General features: G+C 36.2%; 1 protein-coding gene across 5 annotated transcripts in view; it reads left to right on the forward strand.

The window, feature by feature from the left end:
• Positions 1 to 376: 376 nt before the first annotated feature.
• Tenm1 (teneurin transmembrane protein 1) overlaps positions 377 to 21,606 on the forward strand; it is a 786,931-nt gene continuing 765,701 nt past the window's right edge. For 3 of the 5 annotated variants that reach the window (XM_048335936.1, XM_048335935.1, XM_048335937.1), the window contains exons 1-2: positions 377 to 1,020; positions 18,694 to 18,759. The gene's annotated coding sequence lies outside the window, so the exon portion shown is untranslated. The remainder of the gene's footprint in view (positions 1,021 to 18,693; positions 18,760 to 21,606) is intronic. The other 2 variants (XM_048335938.1, XM_048335940.1) reach the window with 1 other exon arrangement.

Below are 21,606 nucleotides of genomic sequence, written 5' to 3' on the forward strand. Positions count from 1 at the left end.
ACCGACTGTGGTCTGAAACGTAAATGGGTTGCCCCATATTTCCTTCTTGCACTCCCATAGCTATCTTTCTTCTTTCCTCTTTGCACACTTAACACTCCTGGGTTTCCCATCTTATCTTCCCTCCCTCAACCTGCTACCTGCGCCTTCAACCTTCCCCCCCCACCCCCCGCGCTCCTCTCCCGTCCCCTCCCCCACCCTTCCTTTCAGCTGCGGCTAAAACCTGGAGTCTTGGGGAAAAGAAGGAGAGAGAGAGAGAGAGAGAGAGAGAGAGAGAGAGAGAGAGAGAGAGAGAGAGAGAGAGAGAGAGAGAGAGAGAGAGAGAGAGAGAGAGAGAGAGAGAGAGAGAGAGAGAGAGAGAGAGACCCAGAGAGAGGGAGAGAGAGAGGGGGAAAAAAAAAAAAAACCTTGGCTGTGGAGCTGTCAAACCGGGCATGCTCAGTAGACAGGGCAGGTTTTTTGGTCTCGAGTAGCGGAGAAACATTTTTTGCACCACCGCGACCAGCCTTAGAGCGCGGCGGCGACGGCCACGGCCACATCAGCACAACCAGCAGCCGTACCGACACCACGCACCCGGGAGCGCTGCGGGCTCCGGCTCAGCCCGGAGTTCACCTCCCAGTGCCCGGGGGGAGGGTGAGCTTACCCCCTCGGCTTACACACACACACACACACACACACACACACGCACACACGCACACACACACACACTATCTCGCAAACACAAACGGCCCTAGACACAACCATCCTCCAGGCAGAGGTCGTCCGCTGGCGCTGTAGAAAGCAGGTTCGGTTCCTGCCCCGGGTGGCGCGGGCTGAGGGCGCCGCCGCCACCAGCCAGAGAAGAGCGATGCAAGGGCTCGAGCGGCTGCTCGAACCGTAATGTGGATTTACAGTCGTTTCCTGCAGGAACCGTCCAAGACACTGGAAGTCCTGGCACTAGCAGCACCCAGCGGAGCTGAGCACCTGGCAAGGGGGCGGGGGAACCACACCTGAGGACACCACCAAAACTTGCGCCTGGACTAGGTAGGTGCGATTCTTCCCATCTCCCCCCACTGTCCCTCTTCCTCCTGGCTGCCATCCACCACCTTGCACCCCAAGGACTCTGGGCGAAGTTCGCCCGAGGCTGAGGTAGTGGATGGCGGCCCCGGGCTGTGGGTTGCGCCCGCTCGGGGACTCCAGCCTGAGATAACAGCCTCTCGGAAACCTTCCTCTTGCTATCTCTGCCCAGGCTCAGGGGCTCTGGACAAGTCGGCGGGAGATGAGAGGTTGGCCTTTTTGTCAGTTCAGGCTTCCAGCAGGCCCTGGGGACACTACCCTTCCCGGGCTTGCTGGACTTCCCAGGTGGCACTTTTGCCAAGCAACTCATCCAGTTGTGAAAGAGGGCCCCTCATCTGGGCTCGCGCAGACCAGGAGCTCTAACAAGTGGAACAAGGTGCTCCGGGTGAGGGAGAGGGACTCCTCGAACCATAAAGATAGAAGGGGACACCTTACCTATGCCACCCCCCTTACCTGGAGCATCTACACTGGCTTTAACCACTGAGTAAAGCTTCGATCTTTGGCAGGAGAGAAGCTAGCCAGGGGCTAGGACAGACTTTAGTACCTGTTTGCTTCGGAATTGCTATGGGAGCCTCACTCAGGTACCCAGATTCAATGGGAACTCCCAGCCCCTTCTAACATAAGCCGTGGAGGGCCCCACCCGATGCATCTTCCCTATACCCCCATCTGTATCAAAAGAAACAGGCTTTACAGAACCGTTGGTGTTCTGGGAGCCGTCGGTGTTGGCTTTAACCACGCGGCTCAGTGGTGCGGGTTTCGGTGTTTTCCCATTTCATTGAGACCTGGTCCCTGAAATCCAGCAGCGGCCAGCACATCTGTCAAAAGCCAAGCACCCGCTAGGCATGCCTGGGGAAATGTAACCTCACTTTCTTCCACTCCACAATGGGCGCCTGCCAATCCAGTTTTAGGATGCTTTGCCTAGAGGTGGAGAAGGGGAGAGTGTTCGCGCTACTTCGTGAGTGGATGTGTTTGCAGTCAGGAGCGTATTTAAACCTCCTCTCAGCGAGCCCAGTGCTGTTAGTTGTTTACAATTGCAGAGACAGACCATCTCACTCCACTCGTACATGTCCTTTCCGAGATCTCCACGTCTATTTCGCCGCTGGGAGAGTAGGGGCGGGGGGCGGGGGCGGCTTTGCAGCTCACACTCGAGGACCGCAGCTTCAGGTTTAGCTGATCTGCATCATTGCTACTGGCGCTATGCCAATTTGGGTAGAAAAACTCTACCTCTTCAATAGGAAACAATTGATCAAGAGACGCCCTGAACTTTAGCATTTTCCCCCCTGAGAAGCTTATCTAAAGGTGTATTTATAGTGGCCAGCACAAACACAAAGAGAAGTTCCCAATGCCATAGTAAGGAAAATCGATGGCATTTGGTTTGAGAGACCAAAAGGACATGAAATACCCCAGTGGACTCTAATAGGTACTGTTAGATTAGCATTTAATTTATCACGTTTGGGGTAAGTGAAGATCATAGACAGCTTCCTTAAATTTAGATGGCTCTATGGTTATGAGTGTAATGGACAAACTAGGTACACTGTCCTGTGAGAATCAATTGCTAGTTTATCCTGTTCTACGAGGATATTGGGAATGACTGCTCTATCCACCTTCTTCAGAGATCTTCTGATCTTCCTTTAGTGCAGCTGAAGAAAATAGCATAGCCTAAGAGGGAAAAGGTTTCTTTTTTTTTCCTTGTTAATGACAAATGATCCACGACTTAAACTAACTTTTGCTCCATCACTACCTAGAATTTTGCTTGTTGACTCACCGCCTCCCCTTGATCTTCTTATCTGCAGTGTGGGGAAACATGAATCTTCATAAGTCATACTATGGACACTTAAAGTAAATAACTGGAAAAGGAGGATCCTAGTTTTGCCATTTTTAATACAACTTCAATGTGCTAAATAATTTACTATTAGAAAGTTGTGATTATTTTTTTTCTCCCACAGAAGCCGTTAAGTGATTTCAGGTATATTAAAAGAATACTAGAAACTTTTAATGATGATCGTTTATCATCATTAATTAATTAATTAATTAATTATCATATGATGATAAATGATCATCATAATGTACATTTGGAAAGAGGTTCATTTAATTTCTTATGTGAAGCCAGACTCTAAATGCTATTTAAAAGTTTTCAACTCATCTATCAGAATGCTTTTGGGTGAAAAACAGGTGTTTCTTGAGAACAACTCTATAAAAAAGTGATCATTTTCATAACAAAGATAATGAACTTCAGTCTCTAGAACAATGCCAATCACATATATATATATAATGTGTTTGGAAGAAAAGGATAAATGTTTTGAAATATGCAAGGTAGCATTTACTATTAGGTCTTTTTCTCAATAGGAATTAGTAATTGTCATGCTATTTGACATAATATATTGTGGGACTAAAAGAAGGAATCCTTGTAAAATCATTGTGCTCTAAGAATGATTAACTGAGAAGCCAGATATTCAAATATATAGGTATATTAGCATATAAAACTATATCTTATAGACTCATCACCTCACTCATTGGCCTAATTCAAAGTTTGAGTATCCCCCAAGTCTCGGTGTTTAAATCAAGCTATCAAATGTGTAAATAATACTGACATGGTCACAACTCTCCTAGTCACTGTACCATTCTGATGTCTTAACAAAGATTACTGATGAAATGGAGCAGTCTGGCATTCAAGTTTATTCCATGCAATATTACTTTAGATGACTAAACTGCAAAATATTATTTTACCTGTAAGTTTCGGAAACAAAACATTTAGTGGAAATTTATTTTCCATGATGGACATAAAAACTTGGAAATAATGAGGAATTTTATTCATATAATAAAAACTATATTCTACGTTAGAGATAGAATTTTAGAATTGATGTAATGTGTGCTTGCTTTTCCAAAAAGTCCTTTAGTTTCAGATTTAAGTATAGTTTTCAAGTTGTTGGTTTGCAGTGTGATTAATATATTTTGTAAGGTTTCCCAAATGTATTACTGTATTATGTATGCATTTATTTATTTACTTATGAGTAGGTTTAAGTCAAAAGAAGACCAGCATTTTGAATACTGCACTGGATGACTATTTTTTAATCAAAACAATTTTTACACTAATAATATTTTCCCCTCTCAGTTTCTCTCATACACACACACACACAAACATAACACACACACATTAAAGTAATCTCATATGTATACCATGCATCAGATAAAAAACATAAGATAATTTTATGAAGAATATATAGTAATTTTTTCAATTTTAATATAAAAATTAACACAATATTCTTCCAAATACCTCCCATCATTTACCATATAAAAGAGGTTTGAACTGGATTATTAGCATAACTCCAGGCAGATAAAAGATAGGAAGTATTGCAAGATGCAGAATTCTACTATTTTGATTACCAGAATACATCTATAAGTACAAATGAGACTGCTAATTCTGAGCATTAAATGATTAAATTTCAAAATTGTACATATATACAATGGCTGCTTCAAATCATTTACAGATTCTGAGTATTAGAATAGATCACTATACTAATACATGTTTCTATTATTCTTCTTTGAGTGATAAAGTATCTTTTTACTTAATAATTGTATATTATCAATATAAGTAATGTGTTATTCCTAGCTTACATATTTCTTTTCCTTTCTGTTTTCTATTGATTCTTTTCAATGCAGAGCAAAGTAAACATCAAATAGAACTATGATTAATTTGAATAGGTAAAAGCTATGAAAGGCTTCATACCGCTTTTGATTATTCTCAACAACCTTGATGGCTCAACCATAGGTATCTCTTCAGTACTGGTGTTCTGTTATGGAGATTTACCTTAAGTGTAGGGGTTTATGGTTGGCGAGACATGTTATACTAGCAACCCCAAGGAGATTTCTTGTATTGAAAACTCAGAAAATAGGACTGAAGAAATTTATATATGATAACATAAACTGAAAAATATTATAAATGGATATTCATATTAATAGCTCTTATTACATTTCTGTGTATTATTTAAACTAGCTAGATTTAATTAGAGATAAATAATTTTACAGGTGATCTGGATCCCTAGTATTTTAAAATAGTAGCATAGAATCTATTAAATAAAGCCTATTAAATTCTTATGTAACTTCAGCACTATCTTCTAAACCTGAAAGTATAATCTTGGATAATTTACAACTTAAAAATTATTCTGAATTGTACTTCCTGTCCAACACACTACTTTAGGTAAACAATAGCATATGGTGAAATGTGCATATATGCCAACTAACCACTATTCCTTGGACAATGTTTTTAATGTGATGTAATGATTTTTAGACATGGAATTCTTCACCTTCACCCTACTCTATCTGTAAGAAGAATAAATCAATTGGAAAATTAATATATAATCACATGTTAAAATTTTCTTTTTGGGTTAGTAAATCATCCCTGTGAAGCTCTTCCCCAGGCCTTTCTATCTGTGTTTAAGTACTTCTCTGCGAAGATGGGTGTTTTTTTTTCTAGGTATATATAGTAGGTGTCTATGATTGACATCAACATAAGTACAAAAGGTTTCCTCAATCCTCCAACTCTTTGGAGTAACACAAACCAACATTAGTTAATTGAAAACAAATTTACCTAGGGTCTGAATGTTTTGAATTCATCTAACAGAATGATGACCACTAATATCTGTGTCAAAAAAGAAAGAAAACATAAAATAAAAGCTTCAAGTACTTAGAAAGTATCTTAAACACTCTTGGGTGTTTTTTTTTAAATAAAATGGATAATGAATAAAATGTCATCCTGAATCTGCTGTTTTCTTTGAAATGTATGGGATGTTGCTTGCATTCTCCCAACAATTACAATAACAGGAATATATTAGCAATTTCAACATGGCAGAAAATGAAAAACTTTAATTCTATACTCTCCCACCCTTTGCACATACAGATTCATCCCATTAAAAAAACTGATGTAAAGATTTTGTTATGTTGGCTTTTTACATATTCCTGTACCTCATTTTCCACCAATTCTTCTACTGCCATGGAAACTAGATGGGACAGACAGCTGGGAGTCACTAATTCAGGATGGGAACCTGCTTGTTAATTTAATTTTATGCCAGCCTGTTGGTCCCTGAAAGTAACTGTTAAGAGCTTGGGAATTGAATTTGCTAGAAATAAATGATTAAGCAGAACAAAAATCAGTCATTTTCCTGAAGATCTGCCCGCAACCCTATTTGTCCCTACTCAAGCAGGTCTTTTGAAATAGTCATAGAAATAGAGGTTTGATTTGCACTTCTTATGGGTATTTATGTATTCACAAAGCATTTTGTTCTAACATTCACAGCCCTGAAATAGTTACATAATAGCTATTACATTGAAAACTATGTTCTTTAAAATTATGATTTTTGTAGACTTTGAAGAACCCTATTTAGAAATCACAGTAAAACTAAGCAAAAATGATACTTGAATTTTCCAGTCAGATAGGATTTTTTCCTTTTCAAATATGAAACAATTTTGCTAAAATATCTATGTTCTACAGTTTATGCCAGAGACCAAATGGATTTGAAATCCATAAAACAGTCATTTTAGTCATCATCATAAAGGATACTGATTGTTTTAATTTTAATCAACTAAGTTGTCAGTTGATAAGTAGTCAACAATGAGGAAATTGCCTTTTAATGTTTCTCATATTTTGTTGAAACATTTTTGTGGCTGGTTACAACGTATGAAATTGAATTTCAGAATCACAATCTTTAATATGAACTGAATTGCAATTCAAGTTATGTCTTCTCAATATTATCTATATTGCTTGTATAATTAATAGTTTCCTGTGAATTATAGCTATAAACAAACATTTACATTGTGACTAAGAAAAAGCTATTCCCCAATGAGGATTTTGGTAATATAAAAAAGTGTGTGTGTGGATATGAGTGTGGGTGTGGTGGATATGTTTACTTACATAGATCAGAAGAATGAAAATAATTATAAGAAGTAATTATCCAAAGAAGAACTACTAGTGACAGAATGGGGTAATTACTTAAACGTTTGTGAAATAATTATGTACCTATATCCATTAAAGGGAATATTGGGGAAATTAGTATGGAGTTGTTGAATGAATTGTGTGCATTGTATTAACTGCTTTTATTCTTGAGCTATACTCACATGAAACCAAAACATCTGATTGAAACCAACCATGGCACAGTCATCATAGTTGAATATGTGGGTTCCTTAAGAGCTGTGTTTTGTATATTGTATCCCTTTCTCTAACCTTTCAGTAAATGCTTGGCATTTGGGTGAACAATGGAAAAATTTCAATCTTCTGAATGGTTCTAAATATCTCATCAGTTAGTATTTGTGGTTCATACAAATGTGCAAAACTCCTTTTGAAATAACCATATACTTATTTTTCAATTGTTTTCCTTTTTAGATAAAATATACTATGAATATTCTGAATGATGATGCAGATATCGTCACTCCTAAGTAGAATTCCTCTGTGGTTGTATTAAAGGAAATCCATTTTCATTTGTTTGGAATCCATTTAATGTTTTTCTGTCTATATGAACAAGGGTTTGTAAAGCAGCCAAAATAAGATACACGGCTATCAGTTTGCACACTTCAGGGAAAATTTGATTACTGGCTAAGGTCAAAGAGAAAATTTCCCCACTGCATGGTTTTTGCATAATTGTTAGTTTCTTAGTGTGTCTATTAACTCTAATGCCTCTATCTGGTTTAGACACCTGTCAAAGAGAAAGTGCCAGATTAGATGGACAACCAGTTTATTAGATATTGCAATCCTTATTTTCCATCTGCATGCATGTTAAGAAATATTTTCAGTTTGTCAGAAAAAAAACTGCTAAAAGATGCTACAGATGGCCTATATCAATAATCCAGGTTTTTTCAGGTACATTTAAAATTAAATGTCCTAAGAGGTAATTAATTTAGAAGTTATTGATAATGAACTCATGCTAGATATACTTTAGACCTATGATGATGTCTTATTAAAGCTGTCTCAATTTTGCTAATTACCACTTGTGTTTAAATATAGAAGTGTATAAATACACTACAACCACACAGTGGTTGGAAGATTGTAAACCTGGAAGTTTGACTCTTTCTACCTAACTCAGTTGTTATAATCAACATTTTGAATTCATACTCTGTGCATTATGCCCCTTTGCCTTTAATGTTGAAGATTTTTAAGCTGCTTTGCTTAATTGTAACCATTTGAGTGATAAGCTTCTGCTCTTTAACTAGCCTAAAAGTATATATTTGTATTTGTGTATGCATGAGATTTTCTTAACAAATAGCTATTAAATGAACATGTGCATTTTGATATTAATTTCACAAGCATTGTACACAGAAATACATAAATATATTGCCTATTTGCTTAGTCCATGCCTCAAATGATCAAATGAATATGTTTCTTTGATCATTTCTCACTATCCATTTAAAGCGTTAAGCAATGTTGGAGAACATTGACAGAATTGCTAAGCCCATCAAGTAAAGACATACCTTGGGGAAGGAAGATAGTACTAATTTCACTAATGAGATATAGTGACCTCTAAGAGATAAGGTTGCGCAGTAGGTTTGTTCAGTAGATTGTTATTGCTTAGACATGAGAACAATTTTGAAATATCAATTTCCCTCCCTCCATCCCTCCTTCTTTTCCGGCCTCCTCTTCTTCCTTTCCTCTCTCCCTTTCTCCCTCCCTCCTCCCCTCTTCTCTTTTCTTCTCTGCCCCTACTTCCTTCCTCCCCCCAGTTCACATGTGTTAAGGTGGTATGCTGATTAATGTTTCTGAAAATATGCCTTGGGAAATTCACTACTGATATTGATCACTTCTTTTATACTGATTTTGACAACTCCTTAGGAATTTCCTAAAAAAATAAAAGTAGAATGTGAAGCAAAATTGTGGTTTCCTTTTTTATTAGTGTAAATTGTATAAAAGGATTTCATTGTGATATTTATAATATACATATAATTAATTGACTTAGGTCAAATTTATCCCATCTCTATTACTTTTTTCTAATCCCCACTCCCTCTTCCTTTTTGAAAATCTTTTCTGTTGAGTTATTTTTATATGTACATATATGAATGCGCTTCTTTTTTTACTTTTTTCAAATTTTTATTATCAAACTGATGTACAGAGAGGTTACAGTTTCATGCGTTAGGCATTGGATACATTTCTTGTACTGTTTGTTACCTTGTCCCTCATACCCCCCTCCCACCTCCCCCTTTCCCTCCCCCCCCAGGTGTTCAGTTTACTTACACCAAACAGTTTTGCAAGTATTGCTTTTGTAGTTGTTTGTCTTGTTTTACCCTGTGTCTCTCAAATTTGGTATTCCCTTTCAATTTTCTGCATCCAATACCAGTATACACGGTTTCCAATATACTCAGATAAGATTACAGAGATAGTGTAGGTGCAACCACAGGAAGGTGATACAAGAACATCATCAATAATAGAAGCTACATATACACCTATAGTATTCACTCCCTTATCATTCTTTATATTGTTTTTAGCAGCCGTTATATTTTTTTTCAGTTATCCTGAGTAAGGGCTAAAATGACCCAACACTTTCCTGGATCAGTATTATTTAATACAGGTTTGCCTTGTCTGTATATTTATGTTGTTAGTACATTTGTGTTTTATCTTCCATATTTAGGATAATAAAATCTTGTCTTTAGGTGTGACACCATTTATTTTTGGTTTCAGAATTCATGAGGTGTTAGCACAAGGGTGCTACTTATTGTTTTGTTCTTTCCCCCTATTTGAGATATTGTCTTGATGAAACACTGGACAACTTGTGAATGTAAGGTAATTTTAATGTAAACAATTAGAATTCAGTGCAAGGGAAATATTTTAACGGTTAATTTAACACTGACAAAAATAAATTTTAGTAAAATCATTTCTCTAAAACATCAGGTTATACAACCCACATGAGAGAGCACAAGTTCCATCCATTTAGCAAAATATTTGTTGTTACTTTTACATTTATACAAAGTTCTGGAATAATGGGTTTTAAAATCTCAAATGTATTTTCTACAAAGGCTCTTGGGTTTAACATGCTAGTCTTTTCTTTTTCTTTTCTTATTGAAGACGTCAGTATTATACAAATTTGGTCACATACCATTGGGCAAACTTCATGAAGGGAAGCCTTCATCTGATCATTCTTCCATTTATTCATTCACTCATTTATTAAAAATGTATGACTGCTGCTGTTTCCTAGTAATAAGGAAATGCTTAAAAGGTTTAGCAGCTAGTAGGGAAGACAGATATATGACCATATTCTGATACTCTAGGAGAGAAAAATTGAGACTGTTCTAGAAACTCGTTTTAAAAGGATGTCATTTAAGCTTGCTCTTAATGAATTTTCTAGTCAGACATTATGAAGAATCACATTCTATATGGCATAAGGATTGTGAAAGGGCACAGGACTAACTTAGCAATAGAAAGTATCTGCCCAGAAAAGGAGTGCAAGTTTTACTTCCTGTCCAGGTAGGGGGAACAAAGGTCAGAAGTAACGTCTTCTTTCATTTCCCTATATTGTCTGACATGGAAAAAAGTATTTAGTGCATATATGCTGAATGAATGAAAGGGATACTATTTTCCTGCAAGGGAAGTTATCCTAGAAAAAACATGGTGATTTTCCTGAAGTTTATGCAAAATAAGACAATATACTCTATTACATGAGGAGCTGTAAAGTGAAGTGAAGGAGAGTGTCTGAAATTTTAAGTTTTAAACAGTTGACACCAACGTAAAGGGTGGGATAAAGTGAACAAAGAGTAATAGCAGTCAGCTGTGAAAAATTATGAAGGCATGGACCAGAGCAGTGAGTCATAGAGGAGAGCAGGGGCAAACCTAAAAGCCATGCATGTATTCTACATACACACTTACATAGTGTAAGTTAAAAGTAATAGACATAATAAACATCAGGGTTTAGACAAGTTGATACAATTATCATTCAATCAGTTAAGATATTGTTAATTCTTGATCATACCTTCAATGACTATCCTTACTTGAGCATTTTTTATCATTCTTTACAAACACCAAACCACCATCATTCTTTCACCTAGACACTGAAATAATTTCTTCATAGATGATCCTGTGTTGATTATTGCTCACATATGGTTTTCCCCAGGGCAAATCCCTATGATTTTAAAAAGAGAAATGAGATCTTGTAATTTGACTTTCTTCTGTCCTCTGATGAGTGACTTCTCATGACATATAAAATACAACTTAATTAAAAAATCTTTATTATAGCTACAGGATGTGATATGATTTTGGCCACTGACTATTGGTTTGACTTATTATTCACCCCCACACATTCCACTCATAACTTTCTAACCTCATTGCTTTCCCTTTGGCTCCTTAAACATGTCATGCATCTTTTGTCTCAAGGCTTTTACACATGCTTTTTCCTCTGCCTGAAATGAAATTATTCTTGAGTCATACAAAACAACTTTCTCATTGTATTCAGTTATTTGATTATGTATTCATTCATCTTAGAGTTCCTACCTTGATCATCCATTAAATTGACTCTTAATATGCTTCTTTTCTGTCTTTTTTCTGCTACTATTTTCACACATATTACTTATCACTAACTGGTACAGCATATATTTCTTCATTTATGATTTATCAACCATTCTAGTTTATGAGGTCCACAAGGGCATAGCTATTTGTTTGTCCTTTTTGTTCATCACTATACCTGTGTCATTTAAACAGTTCCTGACAAAGTATAAGCTTAATAAGTTTTTGTGGGAAAAATAAAAGAATAACAGACATAATAAAATGCTGGTTTCTATTGGACTGGTAGTTTGCAGAAAAGGCCTTCAAAATGCTCACATCTAAGGGCCAGGGATGTAGCACAGTAGTAGAGTACTTGCCTTACACCTGCAAGGTCCTGAGTTAGATCCCTAGCACTTCAAAAACAATTGTTCATACCACTTAGCCCAGTAATTCTACATTTGGGAAATTGTCCTAAAGAAATAACATGAAATGTAGAAGGGATTTCATTTCAAGAGATTTTCCACCAAACATTATTTGTACTAGTAGAAAAATAATTAAGGAATCTAAATGTTCATCAAGGGAATTGGTAAGTTATTTACGATGCATGTGGAAATGCAGTATTTTGTGGCCATTAAAAATGACGTTGGCAAATGTTTTATGATAAAGGGAAAATGTTAATGTTATACTGTCGAGTCATCATGTTTGATAGAAATTGTATATGCTCAATATGTGAAATGAATGGAAATAGATGTATGAAAGTGCTAAATCTGAAACTGTTTGTTGTTTGATCTCATGCAGACAATGATATTCTACTTCCTTTACAAAGAAAGGATGTTCTCAGTCTCTTAAAATATCAAATACTTTCCATTATGAGAGTATATTTGAAAGACAAAGAAGAAACCAAAACACAAAATATCATCACACTAAATGTAAAGTTTTGGTGATAAATGAGAGGAAACATTCTGTTTGAGAGATGGTGCTGGAGGGAGAAGAATATACCAGTTATAACTGGAACCAATTGTTCTCCTGCATCCTCATTTTGAGGAGGTCAGCAGACAGGTGAAATAATTGAGATCCACTATTTCAATCTAATCTTCATTCACTAGAGAATGAAAGAGGGCTTTGTTTTTCTTTCCAGGACTTGAACAAGATGTTCAAAGAAAAGAGGCAACTTAAGATTTCCTCATATTGCTGTGGAAAGCAGTAGCAATTTGCCTCATGTAAAACAGAAGTGATTACTCACTATATTTTTTCATGTCATGTAGTAAAAACAATTAAGTGAAGTTAGACTATAGATTACTTGACTATTCAGCCACAGTCACCTCTAATGGAAAGGAAGAAAAATAGCATTGACAACTTTTGGCAGGTCTCATCATTAGAAATGCCCATATTGCCAGAAAGAAAAGAAGCTGCAGCCAATAATGGAAACTTGGAAGTTCTTTATGGCTGTAAGGAAAAAAATGAGCTGTTCATTGTAATGGGGAATCTGTCTTTGTTATTAACACAATTATTTTCTACAAGGTCTTTGAGTAAAGTCCCATTAGAAAAATAAGATTATGGGCTTCAAAGCGTGTATAGCAATATATAAAGGTATGATATTAGTAAAATTAACTACAGTGACCTAAAGACAACCAAAAGTCCCTTAAAATAGAAATAAGTGTTTTTGTTTCAACTATTATTAGTATATGATTGAGTAATTGGAAAACAAGTAAAAGTTGTCTTTTTCGCTAAACTGACAAAATGTATGCTTTCAAAATCCATGTAAGATAATTATCCTCAAACATATATCAACATCTTGAACAGGACTATTAGATTCTTTTTCTGCTCACCTTCAAATAATACCTTTCATCTTAACAGTCAATCCTGGCTGATAATTCATTTTATGAAACTGAGGACTTACTTTGTGAAGGAAGTAGAATATTATTCTCTGCATAATACCAAACAATATTCAGGAGCCCTATTTGAAATCTGGGCTAGATGATTTCTTAATGAGTTGTATAGATTTGATTCTAGAACTCTACTGGAAGGCTTTAGCTCCTCTCTCAAGCAATCAATTCTGTGCAATATATTTATTTATAACACCTATGACTCTTGCTATTTATGCCTCTGATATACATTGTTCAATTGAGTCCAATGATAGTGCTCTCAAGCATTCTAACTTCTTTTCCGTAAATTGTATTTAGTCCACATGTTCAGTAGTTTGGTTTTTGTTGTTGTTGTTGCAATAAACTCTTTTTTTGGGGGGGGGCAGTCCTGGGCCTTGGACTCAGGGCCCCAGCACTGTCCCTGGCTTCTTTTTTGCTCAAGGCTAGCACTCTGCCACTTGAGCCACTTCTGGCCGTTTTCTACATATGTGGTGCTGGGGAATTGAACCCAGGGCTTCATGTATACGAGGTGAGCACTCTGGCCACTAGGCCATATTCCTAGCCCTAGCAATAAACTCTTGAGTGACATGGAAAGATAATGAGTGAGGTAAATGGTAAATATTTCTGAACTAGTAAGCAAAGGCAACTAACTTGGGGATTCTGATATAGATCAACCTATGATCTGGCCTTCTCTTATCACAAATGGGGTGACACTTTTAAAGGCTCAAGCTTGAAGGTGGTTGAGAAGTGAGCAGAAAAGAACTGTATATTTTTATTTTTTTAAGTTTTTATTATAAAACTGATGTACAGAGAGGTTACAGTTTCATACATTAGGCATTGGATACATTTCTTGTACTGTTTGTTACCTTGTCCCTCATACCCCCCTCCCCCCTCCCCCTTACCCTTTCCCCCCCTGAGGTGTTCAGTTCACTTACACCAAACAGTTTTGCAAGTATTGCTTTTGTAGTTGTTTCTCTTTTTTCACCCTGTGTCTCTCAATTTTGGTATTCCTTTCAATTTCCCACTTCTAATACACGTATACACGGTTTCCAATATACTCAGATAAGATTACAGAGGTAGTGTAGATACAATCACAAGAAGGTGATACAAGAACATCATCAATAGTAGAAGCTGCAGATACACATGGGATGTTGAAAGTACTTACAACTGTGATATAACAATCATTTCCATAAAATGGAGTTCATTACACTTAGCATCATCTTATGTGATCATAAGGGTATAGCTATTGGGCTCTTGTGATCCTCTGCTGTGACTTGCCTACACCTGTGCTAATTATTCCCAATAAGGGAGACCACAGAGTCCATGTTTCTTTGGGTGTGGCTCACTTCACTTAGTATATTTTTTTCCAAGTCTTTCCATTTCCTTACAAATGGGGCAATGTCATTCTTTCTGATAGAGGCATAAAATTCCATTGTGTATATGTACCACATTTTCCTGATCCATTCGTCTACTGAGGGGCATCTGGGTTGGTTCCATATTCTAGCTATGACAAATTGTGCTGCGATGAACATTGTTGTGCTGGTGGCATTACTGTGATTTTGTTTGTGGTCTTTTGGATAGATACCCAAAAGTGGGGCTGCTGGGTCATAGGGGAGTTCTACATTTAGCCTTCTGAGGAATCTCCATACTGCTTGCCAGAGTGGCTGAACCAGTTTACATTCCCACCAACAATGAAGTAGGGTGCCCTTTTGGCCACATCCCCTCCAACAACTGTTATTGTTAGTTTTCTTGATATATGACATTCTTACTGGGGTGAGATGGAATCTCAATGTTGTTTTGATTTGCATTTCTTTTATGGCCAGTGATGTAGAGCTCTTTTTCATATGTCTCTTGGCCATTCTCATTTCCTCATCAGAGAGGTCTCTTTGTAAGTCTTTAGCCCACTTTATGAGTGGGCTATTGGTTCTTTGCGGTTTTGTTTTGCAGGAAGGTAATTTTTTTAGTTCTGCATATATTTTAGATATGAGGCTTTTGTCCGTTGAATGGCCGGTAAAGATCTTCTCCCAGTCTGTGGGCTTTCTGTTTATCTTGAGAGCTATGTCCTTTGCCTTGCAGAAGCTCTGCAATTTGATGCAGTCCCATTTGTCCAACCTTTCTTTAATTTGTAGCCTTTCTGGGTCTTTGTTCAGGAAGTTCCGTCCTGCGCCAAGGAGCCCAAGTGTTTCTCCTACTCCTTCCTTTAGTGTTTTCAGGGTGTCTGTTTTGATTTTGAGGTCTTTAATCCATTTGGAATTGATTTTGGTGCAGGGTGATATATAAGGATCTAGTTTTAGTTTGTTGCATGTGTTGAGCCAGTTTTTCCAGCACAATTTGTTAAAGAGGCTATCTTTCTTCCAAACTATTGTTTTAGCCCCTTTATCAAAGATTAAGTAGGCGTGCTTCTGTGGGTTCATTCCCGGGTCTTCAATTCTGTTCCACTGGTCTTCAGGCCTGTTCCGGTGCCAATACCAAGCTGTTTTTATTACTATAGCTTTATAATACAACTTGAAGTTGGGTATTGTAATTCCTGCAGCACTGTTCTTTCTGCTTAGGATTGTTTTTGCTATTCTAGGTCTTTTATTATTCCATATGAATTTCCGGATTGCTTCCTCTATTTCATCAAAAAATGGTGTTGGGATATTAATGGGTATTGCATTGAATTTGTAGATAGCCTTTGGCAATATTGCCATTTTGATTATATTAATCCTCCCAATCCAGGAGCATGGGAGGTTTTTCCATTTCCTTAGTTCTGACTTAATTTCATTTTTCAAGGTTTTAAAGAAGAACTGTATATTTTTAAAGCCCTTTTGCTTCCCATTCCTCTGTGTATCACAACAAGGCGAAATACTACATATAGGGCAGTTTATTTTTTAAGTATTTTTTGCTAGCTTCCTTGCAGAATCAGTCTGATGGGTATGAAGCCAATTTCTACTGGCTTTCTCTGGTATAAGCAGTGCAAGAGCCAGAAATATATTTTGTAGTCTAGATGTAAGTACTTTCTGAAGTGTCCTCCCTTGAAAGATTCTAACTTAGCACTATTATGGAAGCACATCAACACTTGAACAGAGCTGAGTCTTTTTTGAGCAACATTAGCAGTGATGAAAAATGCACATCAGGCAATTAGATTGCAACTAATCAAGAGCACCAATTCAGTCTATTATGAATGATTTATATATAGTGCATTGGATATGGAGATCATCACTAATAATATGAAAGTCTATTATCATTACAAGGTCACCTAAGTGATCTTTGTCAAAGGTGACAATGATGCTATTGACCTGCATTTTTATAAATTGCATTTAAATATTGTCTTCTGTCTGATTTACTAGTAGAAATTTTAACATGCGTTTTTTTACTACTGAGATTTTTCTTCAAATATAAAATTAATAGGTTTGGGGATTACTTCATTGATAATTTAGGGCTGTAGGTTAATTAAATGCCAATCATAAAGTATTATAGTGCTCAAGGTCAAATTTGTCATTTTTATTTTGTTTTAATTTCCTTTACTTCACTGTCTTTTCTAAAATTAATTTAGGAGAATAGGAGAATATAAAACATGAATCTGTATATAAAAATATACATATATAAATAATATTGAAAAGTTACAAGATAGAGATATACAAAAAAGCATATGTATCTTACCCAAATAATTCATTTTTCCAGTGTAGTCATATTGTAATTACTTTAAAGTATAATATATCATTTATCAATATGTTATGGGCATAGAAAATGATTGTTAAAATATGTAACTACATACATACATGTGTATGTTTATGTAGAGAGACAAAGTAAGAGAAAATTGAAAAACAACCAAAATATAAAGAAAACTCTCACAGAATATGAATCAGTAACATAGGTTAAAATAATATATGACATGCCAGATGCTGGTGGCTCACACCTGTAATCCTTGCTACTCAGAAGGCTGAGATCTGAGGTTTGTGGTTTGAAGCCAGCCCAGGCAGGAAAGTTCATGGGAATCTTATCTCCAATAAACTACTGAGAATCCATAAGTGGAACTGTGGCTCAGTGGTAGAGTGATAGTCTTGAGAAAAAAAGGTCAGGGACTATACCTAGGTCCTGAGTTTAAGCCCCATGAGTGGTGTGTGTGTGCGTGTGTGTGTGCACACACACAGTGATATGAAATTATAGTGAACATTTTAAAACTTCTTCCATAGTATACTTGAGATTAGCTTAGTAATTGTACCTTGATTTATTAACCAAATTTTGATTACTTAGGAAAATTGTTATAAAACTTCTTTTATACTTTTAAATGTCTTATAAATCATTTGTTATATATCCCTAGTTATTCCTTTATAAAGTAGATGTATATGTATAGATGTAGGAAAACTGGGTCCAAAAATGTCTATTCTAAGGCTTTTATACATATTTACAAGGTGTCTTCCATACACATTGTATAGGTTTACATTACTGATGAAGGATTTGTTTTTAAGTTCATATGGTACTTCATGTTGTGTGCTATATAAATGAAACAAGTGTATGCCACAAGTAGAGTAAATTAATGCAGATATTTTATAGTAGCACAAGTTCTGTCCCAGTACAACATATAGTAGATGAGTTACATATTTTATAGTGGTGTACAGATGCTGAATAAGGATGTTATGTGGGCCATTAGAACATGAAATAGGCCAAAAGTGAAATGGCGCACATGCATCCTAATCCTAGCTCTACCATTGTGCATTTATGTAATTCTGTGTTATGGTATATGCTATTTGACCTATCCTATCTTCAGTTTCCTGAACTTTGAGTGTTTTGAGAAATAAACAAAATGTGAATATAAATATTTTCTGTAATCGATAGAGGACTAACTGAACATAAGAAATCATAATTACCTCAGACTTTATATTGGTAAGAACTATTTGAAATTGTGGGTTTTGCTCTCAAAATGAGTGGTGTGTTGAGTGAAAAATTGAAGTGTTAAGTTTGTGGAGTGAGTGAAAATTCTGTACTATAATAAGTATAATTTTCTACAGTTAAGATATTCTCTCGCTTGAGAATGTGACTTAGTTGTAGAATGCTTGCCTGGTGTGTGTGAGGCTCTGGGTTACATTACCCTGCTTCCACTTAAAAACACTCTCTATTAGCAATGTATTTCATATAATTGTTTGATAGTGTAAAGTGGCCTTAAAAGTAAAATGATTTCTTTACCTCCTTGAATTACAGATTGTACCATACTAGCAATCCTTATCACCCCCACTGCTACCCCTCAGCCTACATGGGTATCCTCTTGTATTTCATATAAGGACTGTTTTGGAGTTGTCTGTACATATGATTGAAGAATAATTTGGCCTAATTTGTTTACAGGATTTACAAGGGTGACCTTTACTCCACGGTCTGCTTTTTAATTCCCTTAACATCTGGATCTACAAGGTATGTACTTTCTACACAAAAACTTATTTTGAGAGTTGAACATAGAGCTACATAATGTGAAAATAGTGGTATGGTCCAGTGATTTAGTCTGTTATTCTTATGGAGAGTCATGAAAATGGAATACATTATTTTAAACTTTTGAAACATGTGTGTTTTAAAGGCAAGCTTTATCCTACATCCCATAGATGCTAGAGCATCTTTGCAAAATCAAATAAGCATGCTGTACTACAAATCTGAACAATTATGTGTCTTTTCCCATATACAGCTACTAAAGTCAGGAGACTCCTTAACTGATGTGACCATCTGCAGTGTGTAGAAAGATTAGTGGCCAGTGAGGATGTTAACACAACTACTTAATAGTTCTCATTGCCTATATATAGATATGATATTTCTCCAGTATTATTGTTTTTATTCAGAAGATTTACTGACAAAATATTTACCTCCATATAGGAATGTTCTGATAGTTTAGGAAACTCATGAGGGAAATAACTTTTTTTGGCATAGGTATTACATTGATTTATTTACACTTGTCTTCTTCCTTTCATCTACCTGTCTTTCCATCCATTTGCCTAATAAACATTCACTGAGAAAATACCAAGCAAAACTTATTTTACCATATTTCTGTTAAATGTGCCAATTTAGACAGAATTCAACTGAAATGGTGAGGAAGTGTTTGATTCTATAGTCAGTTCTCTGTTAGGTGGAATATATATACATACATATATGAAAAATTGTAAAGAAAGAGGACTTCCCTTACAGTCTTGAAAATATTTCATTGTTTTTGCAAAGGTGATGTACAGAGAGGTTACAGTTACATATGTCAGGTAATGAGTACATTTCTTTTTGAACAGTGTTACCTCCTCCCTCATTTTCTCCCATTTTTTCCCTCCTGACCCTCCTCCCCCATACATAGTTCACTTTATTTTATTATTATATTTATTGTATAGTTCATTTTAAACATAGTGTCTAGTGAGTATCACTGCTGAATTTGTTCACTCTTTGTCCCACCATTTCTTACCCTCTCCAGAATGGTCAAATTAACATACAAGGTAAAAGGTACAGAAATAAAAACAGCAACAAAGGAGTAAAGAATAAAAATGAGTAAAAATAAAAAAATAGAAAACAACAAGAATGACAATAACATCAAATATCTTGTTTCCATTACTTGGAGTTCATTTTGAGAAAAATCATTTTGTAAGATCATATACCATAGCTATTGAACCTTTGTGATCCTCTCCTAAGAATTTCTGCCTTTGGTCTTACTATGTGAATGTCTAGAGTCTGGTATGATGTATCATGCCCAAGTGCAAAATTCTTTCTTTTAATATCCAGAGATATATAGGCATATAGTAGTTAAAACAAATTAGGGAAACCATGTAACCTATGTTCCTCTGTCTAGCTTAGTTCACTTAATATAATTTTTCCAAGTCTTTCCATTTCCTTATGAATGGGGGCAATGTCATTGTTTCTGATGAAAGCATAGAATTGCATTGTGTATATATACCACATTTTCTTCATCCATTTGTCTGCTGAGGGGCACCTGGGTTGCTTTCATATCTTGCCTTTGGTAAACAATGCTGGAATGAACATGGTTATGCTGGTAGCTTTAGTGTGGCCTGGTTTGAGATTGATTGCATAAATGTCCAAGAGTGTGATTGCTGGGTCCTATGGAAACCCTATGCTTAGTCTCCATACTGCTTTCTAGAATTTTTAAACAAGTTTACCTTCCCACCAACAGTGTAGTAAAATTCTCGTTGGCCACATCCCTGCCATCATCTGTTATGGTTAGTTTTCTTGATAATATCCATTCTAACTGGGGTGAAGTAAAAACTTTAAATATCTGAAAAAAGAAATCGAACCAGATTTAAGGACTTAGAAAAACATTATAAACCCCTAGATTAGAGTATAACATTGTGAAAATGGCAATGCAAATTCAGTGAAATACCCATCAAAATTCCAACAGCATTCATCAATGATATAGAGAAAGCAACCCGAACATTCATAAGGAATAATGAAAGACCTCGAATAGCAAAAACAATCCTTAGAAGGAAGAACAGTGCTGAAGGAATATCAATACCAAATTTCAAACTCTTATTATAAAACCATGGTAATAAAACAGCTTGGTACTTAGGCAAGAGTAGGACCTAGAAATATGCCCACAGAGCTATAGCCACCTAATATTTGATAAGGGAGCCAAAAACACAGGATGAAAGCCAGTCTCTTCAACAAGTGGTACTGGCAGAATTGGCTAGCCACATGCAGAAAACTAAAGCTAGATTCTTATATATCACCCTGCACCAGAGTAAATTCTATATAGATCAAAGACCTCAACGTGAGACCAGATACCCTGAAAATATTACAGGAAGTGATGAGGGAAACATAAGGCTCCTAGACAAATGTCAGAACTTCCTAAGTAAAAATCCAGAATCACAGCACATCAAAGAAAGACTGGATAAATGGTACTGCATGAAACTGAAGAGTTTGTGCATGGCAAAGGACATAGCTAACAAGTAAGACAGAAGGCCTACAGAACTGTGGAAGATCTTTATGAGCTATGTATCAGATAAGAGCCTCATATCTAAAATATACTTAGAGCTCAATATAAACCCTCAAAGAAACAACCACCCAATTAATAAATGGGATAAAGACTTAAAGAGAGATTTCACAGAAGCAGCAACAAGAATAGCCAATAAACACATGAAGCAAGGTTCAACATCTCTGTCCTTAGATTCTTTATTTCTTATTCCAAAATATTGGTCCATATTTATATCTCAGTAACTAGGAAAAGAAAGCATTTGTTTTCACCCATTGTACAATATATCTGTCAGTGCTATGTATCATTAATCA

The sequence above is a fragment of the Perognathus longimembris genome, chromosome 28, assembly GCF_023159225.1.
Source record: "Perognathus longimembris pacificus isolate PPM17 chromosome 28, ASM2315922v1, whole genome shotgun sequence".
In the NCBI taxonomy this organism is placed as follows: Eukaryota; Metazoa; Chordata; class Mammalia; order Rodentia; family Heteromyidae; genus Perognathus; species Perognathus longimembris.